Raw genomic sequence first — 9,038 nt, 5'->3', positions numbered from 1 at the left:
TACTGAGGGAGTGTGTGTGTGTGTGTGTGTGTGTGTGTCTGTGTGTGTGTGTGTGTGTGTGTGTGTGTGTGTGTCTGTGTGTGTGTGTGTGTGCGCACACGCGTGTGTGTGCATGTGTGTTTGTGTGTGTGTGTGTGTGTGTGGCTGAGTAGATGTTTTGATTTCCGACAGACAAATGCAGAAACACTGTAGTGCATTTGCATACAGAGACAGAGAGGACAGGTGTGTTGGTGCTTTCATTGTGTATGTAAAACAGGGGAGGCTGGTGGAGGTAGAGATCGGAGGGTGGGCTCATTGCAATGCATGGAATGGAATGAACACAAACTAAAAACACAAACATTCCCTCCAGAGGTGGAAAGAGTACTGAAATATCGTACTCAACTAGGAGTATGGTTACTTTAGTGACATTTTACTCAAGTAAAAGTAAAAGTTTAGGAAACAACTTAAGAAAGCATAAAGAAAATAGCTTAATAATAAAATAATACAAATAAAATAGAAATTACTCAAAATATATATATATATATATAAGTACTCAAGTAAGTGTAATTTGCGTTACTTTCAAAATGAAAACATTACCTTGATTATTGCATTGAATGTGATTGGACACACTCAGAGGCGTCATGCCCATAGGGAGCACAAGGGCATGTGTCCCCTCAGATTCCTTCTGTTTTAAATGTTTCCAATGTTAAGTGAATTACTTTACTTCTATAGTTAATGCCCATGTTTTATCATCATTATCTATAAAAAGATCTGGGAGGGACTGGTCATATATAATTGACTAAAATAGTTTTAATTCTTGTGTTATGATATAATAAGTTATACAAGTGTGACAGTTAAGGTATCAAAGTTCTTAAGGAACCAATGTGTATGATTAATTGAAATGACCATTGAACAGCTAAACGGGTATGTTTTATGCAAAAAATGTAGTTACTTTAGACCAAACTAATTGGGATAAGGATTATGGCTCTGGATTGCAAGAAAAAGCTCTTTCAGATGTTCAGAAAAATATTAAATTCTCTAGCTCCCACAGGAAGGAAAGCTACCCCCATCCTTCCTCACACACTCGGTGCCCCTCTAAAATATTGTGTGCATGATGCCCCTGGGTACACGAAACTCCGTTTAATCTTAAGCACCACTGCTTTTTTTATTTTTTGGTCGAAAAACCTACCCTTAACAGAGACGGGCAAATGCTGGTATGTTTTTGCTATGAATAACATCGTACTCTGTAATGAATGATCACATTTTCTGTCACAGACTTTCAAAAATAGAGTAATGAGAGTAATTTGGTACTTTCCACCTCTGGTTCCCACAAGGTTTGTACTCCCCCCCCCCCTCCCCCCACCCAATCCATGCAAAAAAACAGGAACACCAAACCTGACATTTCATTTTCTCTTGTGAACAAATATTCCTCTCTTTTTTTGAAGTATTCATGGAGCCAAAAGGGCAACAGACTCCTGTCTATCTACATAATGATAACATCCTCCAAAAAACACCCACAAACCCAGCACTCGCTCTCACTCTCCCACCTTCAAAGCACCCAGCCACCCCCCTCCTCCCCCCTCCCCTCCCTCATAGAGACCGCTTACTGTGGGGGGGAGCAGGAGCGTCTGCAAGCGATAAGGAAGTGAGAGGGTCATGTGACACACGCTGGGCCTTGATGCTCAGACCGGGAGGCCCCTAGTGGAAAAAAACCCAAGTCGTTTCCAATTAAGCCATGCGGGGATGGAGAGCAGCACTGATAACAGAGGGGAGAGAGAGAAAGAGAGAGAGAGAGAGAGAGAAAGAGAGAGAGAGAGAAAGAGGGAGAGAGAGAGAGAGAGAGAGAGAGAGAGAGAGAGAGAAAGAGAAAGAGGGAGAGAGAGAGAGAGAGAGAGAGAGAGAGAGAGAGAGAGAGAGAGAGAGAGAGAGAGTGAGAGTGATGAGCTGGAAAAAGCGAAGAATGAAGTGAAGAATGTTTTTGTCTCCTGAAGTGACAGGGGCAGTAATGAACTATGAAAAAGTAATCTTGTTTTTTTTGTTCCACCCCACTTGATGAGGACTAGATTTAGATAGTGTCGTTTTGTCTTGATGAATTTATTGAACACCTTTGTGACGAAATTTAGCATTGCTGTTTCATGTAATGTGAAAATATCCCCTTGGGTTTGGAGGTGCAGATACTGTCTCTGATGATTTCCAGTGCCACTGAATCACATTGCTTTATTGCGTTTTACTGTAATGCAATGCAAATCTGAGTGTAAATGTTTGAAGTGCTGCATAGACTTTTGCCTCCTCCTCTCTGACCTTATCCCTCTCTTGATATGTTTCTGTCTAATCCAGGGAATCCAGGGGATTAGACCAGGGGAGGCTGGTGGAGGTAGAAATCGGAGGACGGGCTCATTGTAATGCATGGAATGGAATGAGGAATGCTCTCAAACACATGTGTTTGAGACCATTCCTCATTCCATTCCATGCATTACAATGAGCCCGTCCTCCGATTTCTACCTCCACCAGCCTCCCCTGGTCTAATCCCTTCTCTCTCTACCTCTATCCCCCTCATCCCCCTCACTCTCTCTCTTTTTTCTTCTCCTCTTCCTATCTCCCTCTCTGTGAGGTGTATGATCATGTCATTGGAATTGAGCAGGGATAGAAATAAAGTAAGGGAATGTGTGTGTGTGTGTGTGTGGTACACTATCGCCTCTGGCTCTCTCCTCTCTCTGATTGATGCAGGGGAGTTGGGGGGTTTGGTAATTGTCCGGCCGACTAACAGCTCCCCTGTCCCTGACCACTCTGACAAACTCGGAGCATGAGAAAATGCTTTTCCTGCCAACAATGGCTTTTTATCCTCCTGAGGGGTGATACACAGACCATTCACATGGCAGGTAATTTGACGGAGTCTAAAACCCGTATCACACAGACACACAGACACACTCTCACAGACACACACCTATCATAACACTCCCTCACTTTATTGCCATCCTTATCACCTGTGGCCAATTGCAATACCCCCACAGTTACTTCCTCACTCACCCAACATTCATCACTTCAAACATACATTTGAAAATATTAACATGTAAAATAGGGAATACCTTTCAATACATTACAAATACCAACCCAATCTCTGACCAACTTGTATGCACTGTATGGAGTGGCTTGTGAACAAGGACACCACTGTAAAACCTTCTCCTCGACCAAGATCCCCTTCACACACCCCCTCCTCTCTCCTCATTAGCAGCCGTGAAACCCATTCAAGTTGGAGAGGAAAACAAGAGTTTTAGCTTGACGATGCAATCGCGACGTCTCTATAACAACAGAACCGTCTCTCGCTGGGTTGCATTCACAAACAGACACGCCACAACACGCAGCACCACACGAGAAACAATTACAGCACTCTCAGAGAGAGAGAGAGAGAGAGCAAGAGTTCACCGCCCCAGCTGGCTGCAGATAGCTAATTAGACTGTGGTCTGGTTTGGCACACCGTGACTACACGACGCATCAATGGCTAACGAACTTACTTTGGCCACCTCCGAATTCTAAAGAGAACAATAAACCATTAGAAGACATAATGAGCTGTGAAGATGTTCCAGCTATGACCAAATGTTCATAGAGTGGGTTATTCTGTTTGGTTGTTGAGCGGTTGATGAATGGTCTCATTCCTGATGAGGGGGACAGAGACAATGAGCGTGTTCAGACGCTCCGTTCGCCGAAGAAGCGAAGGAGGAAAAATAACCTTCAGAAATCTCCGGAATGATGTTGACGATACTTCTAAATAGCTCTCATTGTTATCTCTTCACAACTCATCATCTCATTCTTCATGTCTTGGCTAGAAGGTCAGGGATGATGGGACGTTCAAAGAATCATCATGTTTCAAATCTCCTCCAATGGTGAAGACTAGCTGGGTGCGTCATGGTGGTGGATGAGTTTCCGCCTTACAATGTGAAGCACTTTTGAGAGCCAATGAAAAGCATTATATAATTTCAAGGCAGAAAGGTTCTATTCAATTTGGTCTGAATTTCACAGTTCTGAAGTGACTTTTCTCCAGAAAGATAATTTGAGAAATATAATATACCAAGACTTGGATGTAGATGGCGGAAGGACCTGGGCCTTTCCTATTACCTGACTGTATGCTATCTTTACAGGTGTTACAACTATATGCACAAACGCACCTCACAGTGCATGTACACTCACAGTACGCGCGCACACACACACGCGCACACAAACACACACACACGCACACAAACACACACACACACATGCGTGCACACACACACGTACACGCACACACACACACACACACGCACAAACACACACACACATGCGTGCACACACACACACACACACACTTTGCTATAGGTGGTGTAGCAGTGTGCCTGAGTGCAGTATTCCTTTCTTGCATTATTAATTCCTGATGTTTACAGTTGACCTGCCATTCACACTCCTGGGTAGTCTAGGAAGCAGTGAGTGAAAGTGTATGTGTATGTGTGTGTGTGTGTGTGTGTGTGTGTGTGTGTGTGTGTGTGTGTGTGTGTGTGTGTGTGTGTGTGTGCGTGTGGGAGAGAGAGAGAAAGAGAGAGAGAGAGAGAGAGAGAGAGGCAGGAGAAGAGCTGCCAGTTAATCATATGCTTTATATAGTAATTCATCATCATCTATCCACGCACTATATGAATCAATATTTAGCACAAAGATTTTCAGAAGAGTTAAAGGAAAACCATCATTCATGTCCACATGTTTTGTAGATTCTATAGAATGTGCCCAGCTTGTCATTCAATAAGCCAGTATTAAAGGAGAGTTATGTGGTTTTCATTTCCTGCACATTTCACAGGCCATTTGAAAACCTACATAATGTACGAAAAAACATTTTCTAACAGCAGCAATTCTGTGGATGTCCTTGTAAACACACAAAACGTTCAATGGTAGGTAAGAGCCAGTGCTCATCCTTGATCACTAGCGATTTATTATTGTCATTTGGAACTATTTTAAAGCTCAAATGTACATACTGGACCTTTAAGGTGAAATATAGGGTGGTTAGCCATGAAACGAATAAGCCCACTATTACCAGTAACTCATATTTAGTGACGAAGCTTTGGCCCTGGATTTGTTTATAAAAGTGACTTTGCTGAGATTGACAATTGACTGCCTTCACTGCCTTTGCCGAGACCAATTTCTTCAACACACAGTCATTTAGACTAATACGTAATTCACTCTGAGAAGAAAGGGAGAGCGCTGAGAGGGGGTTCAGCGAGCTCGACACAAAGCGGAGACAGAAAACTTCAGTGGCAACCATATAATGAGTCTCTGTGTGGATCTCCCACCATTTTAAAGTGTCTTTATCTTCTATCCTCTGAACTGGGAAGAAACGCGGAGGGCAGATTCTGAGAAAATTACCCATGTGTATTCATTCTGAGACGTTAGCGCCCGTATCGGGCCACCCTCCGGTCCTCTCACGGCGCGCCAAATCTCATTCAGACGAGGTGCTTGAAAAACAAAAATAAAGATGCACGCGTGAAAAAAAAAAAAAAAAATTCAAGAAGAAGAAGAGAAAGAAGCAGAAGGGGAGAGGCGGCAGAAAGAGGAGGGAGATAAGCTATAAGCGTCTGGGAGGAGGTCGAGGGAGACGGGGACAGGGGAGGGGAGGGGAGGGGAGGGGAGGGAGTGAGGGAGAAAAGGAGAGAGGCTGAGATTTAAACCAAGACCCAGACACAGTCTGAGAGCCAAACAAAGAGAGGAGAGAAGAGAGGAGGAAAAAGTTGGGGGGTTCTCGGGGTGGAAGCTAGGATCAGAGCGCTAGTTTGCGGGGGTGGGGGTGGGGGTGGGGGTGGAACGAGATAACGAGAGAGGAGGGGGGGTGGGGGAGGGGGTGATCTTCTCCCAGGGGTTTCGGAGGGAGCGGAGGATGGCTCGGCAAGTGCACCCCCCATGGAGAAGCACTACAGGGGCCCAGCTTTTTGTTTTGGAAAAAAAATAAATCCAACCTACCCCCCACCAAAACATGGCAGAGGGAGCCTTACATAGAGCCCAACAGCAAAGGAGTGCAATGTGAAGATGGGGGGGCTTTTTGGAGATGTTAGCATAGCAGGGGGTCCGCATCTTCCATCTCCATCTCCAACGCCCACCACCCCCTCCCCGCCACACACACACACACACACACACACACACACACACACACACACACACACACACACACACACATACACATACATCCTAATATCCTCCTCCGCTCTGCAGTATGGCTCATTCGACTCATCTAGCACAGATTATCAGGGCCAAAATTAAATGGTGTAATGGCTCTGATTGTCTCTGGTATAAATGATTGGGAGACTGTTCAAGGTTAAAGTGGTTTGCTCGAAGGGATCAGTCTCATTCAATCATGTTGCAATCAAGTTTGTTCTTTCTTTTACATGCTGTGTCGACTAGGGTACACTCTTAGAAAAAAAGGGTTCTTCATTTGTCCCTGTAGGGGCATCCTTTGAAGAACCTTTTGGGGTTCTGAGTACTGTAGAACCTTTTGGGTACCATTCTTGAACAGGAAAAATAAACGTTGAGCTTACACATCATTTTTATGTCTGTCAATAAAAAAAGATGACTTACCAAAGCTTGCATTCAACATACGCCTGTCAATGGAATGAAAGAATGAAAAAGTTCAATGGAATGAAGGATTGCAAGGCTAAAATCCATGAACATTTCATTGGTGTATAACAAGCGTTGTTACAGAACGAATCATCCAAGAAATAGACTAACAGTACTAGCACATGGCATTGAGATATTTGGGTTGTTTTTTCCTATGTGCTGGCGCGTTGTAACTTATTCATGATTCAAGGGACTTTCAAAAGCAAACCGTTTGGAAAAATGAACAGAGGAGAACAAAGAGAGGGTTGAGTCTACATACTGTATGAAACAGCATGGAAGTGAAATACCGGAGGAAGAGTCAGACTTTGTGTTCAGCGTTCCTTCCAGGTGTTTGGATGAAAAGGGGCCTCAATAAAAGACAAATAAGAAAGAGAGAAAAAAGGCGGTGAGCGGAGGAGAAAGAAAGAGGGGATGGGGGCGTGTGTGTGTGTGTGGGGGGGGGGGGGGGGGGGGATTTCCCTATGGGTGCGATGTGTTTGTGCAAGCTAAGCTCTCTTTTTCTCTCTCTCTCTCTCTCAGTCAGTCAGTCAGTCAGTCAGTCGGTCGCTGTAACACACTCAACAAGGTCACCACAAAGCAAAGTCTCTCTCTCTCGCTCAAGCACTCAGACTCTCTTTTTCTATCGCTCTGTGTCACAGAGCCGGAGATGCTCTACATAAACGCGCGCACGCAACTCCACAACTACTCAGCACAGCAGGGTGAGCAGATCACACAGGGAGAAGAGAAGAGAGGAAGAAAGGAGGGAAGGAAGCAAAGGAGTGAAAAGGGGAGGAGTGGAACAGAGGCATCCACTTGCACAGAGGATTCTCTCAGAGGTTTACAAGCCGTGAAGAGGAGAGGAAAGAAGGAGGGACACAAGAAGGAGGGAGACAGCAGAAAGCTTCAGACAGAGGAAGAAGGAGCACGAGACAGTAGACCGGTGTCACTGATATTCAGGTAAGACCTCTCTCTCTCTTTCTCTCTCCCTCTCTCACACACACACAGACACACACACACACACACACACACACACACACACACACACACACACATACACACTTTCACTCTCTCTCTCTAACTCACTCTCTCTATGTCAATCTCTCTATTTATCTATTGTATATCAACATTTGTCAACATACAGAAACTCCACTTACTAAGTGCTCCACAATACAGTGTTCAGGGCAGGAGTAGTTCTCCTTACTTCCATAGCAGTTCATGACAGTTCTATAAGTGAGCCCTCTAAGTGTGTTGAACAGCCTGTGTGGAAACTGAGGCTAAGGATAGAGGTGTGTGTGTGTGTGTGTGTGTGTGTGTGTGTGTGTGTGTGTGTGTGTGTGTGTGTGTGTGTGTGTGTGTGCCTATGTTTGTGAGAGTGAGAGTGAGGGGAGAGAGAGTGTGAGACAGAGAGAAAGATAGAGAGAGAGAGAGGGGGGGGGGGTGCTGACAGACACAGATAGAGATGTATTATTATATATTAAACGGGTATTGGTGATAAGGAAACGTGAAAAGCAATCGCTATAAGCATCAGTACATACCGACAACTTGTACATGACAACTTCAGGTTAGTCCCAAACCAAGATAATGTCTTCTTTAGACACATCCGCAATTTCCTTGATTTTGCTATACAGCGTGACTCACATTGTTGTGTAGACAAACATCAAGCGAATAAGCCAACTTAAACTAATCCATGATATCCGGTGAAGATACCCTTTAAATGTCCATCTTCTTTGTCACTCAGTTCCCCAAACAAGTGGGGAATCCCCTTCATGTTTACCTTGTTGGAAACAGTCCTGTTCAAACATGGTTGACGACGACAAAGGTACAGAACAGGTTCATACTGACTTACTTTCACCAACTAATTATAGTTTGAGAAAAGGTTGCACACCTTGACTTGCACCAGGTTCTCAGAGGGAATAAATACACTTAGACAAGGAAAAAGCTTGAGCTCTTCTTGCTACTTCCTATTTCTGTGGAGAAATACTAACATTTTGTTCAACAGAACTTCATCAGGGTGTTTTTTATACACAGAAAAGATGCGGTCAACCAGAGAGAAGGGGAAGTACACTAAACTCCTAAAGTGGCTTTGACCTTTTGTCTGTTTGGAAAATGGTGGTGTGGACAGAGATGTGGTCAGGAGAGAGGGCTAGAGAGGGTTAGAGAGGGATAGAGAGAGAGAGAGAGAGAGAGAGAAGAGGGGGAGAGAGAGAAAGAGAGGGGGGGGAGAGAAAGAGAGAGGGGGAGAGAGAGAGAGAGAGAACGGGCAAAGATTTGCTCAGGAGAGAGATGGCGAGATAGAAAGAAGATAGATGTGGTGAGGAAAGAGAGAGAGTGAATGAAGCCACTGTCTTGGATCGGTCACAAAGCGGGACAATAGGATCATGTGAGGAGCTAAGGGTTCATCAAGATGTCCCAGCTTACAATTAAGTTGATTATGACGAGTCACTTTTAACCAAGTT

At 44.4% G+C, this 9,038-nt stretch overlaps 1 protein-coding gene across 1 annotated transcript in view; it reads left to right on the top strand.

Moving 5' to 3' along the window:
- The first annotated feature begins 7,288 nt into the window (after positions 1 to 7,288).
- Positions 7,289 to 9,038, top strand: part of hs3st1l2 (heparan sulfate (glucosamine) 3-O-sulfotransferase 1-like 2) — a 14,736-nt gene continuing 12,986 nt past the window's right edge. Inside the window, exon 1 of the mRNA XM_083673474.1 lies at positions 7,289 to 7,539. The gene's annotated coding sequence lies outside the window, so the exon portion shown is untranslated. The remainder of the gene's footprint in view (positions 7,540 to 9,038) is intronic.

This window comes from Argentina silus (assembly GCF_951799395.1).
Source record: "Argentina silus genome assembly, chromosome: 7".
Lineage (NCBI taxonomy): Eukaryota > Metazoa > Chordata > Actinopteri > Argentiniformes > Argentinidae > Argentina > Argentina silus.
The sequence above is the reverse complement of the archived record's forward strand: the minus strand, read 5'-3'. Positions and strand labels throughout refer to the sequence as shown.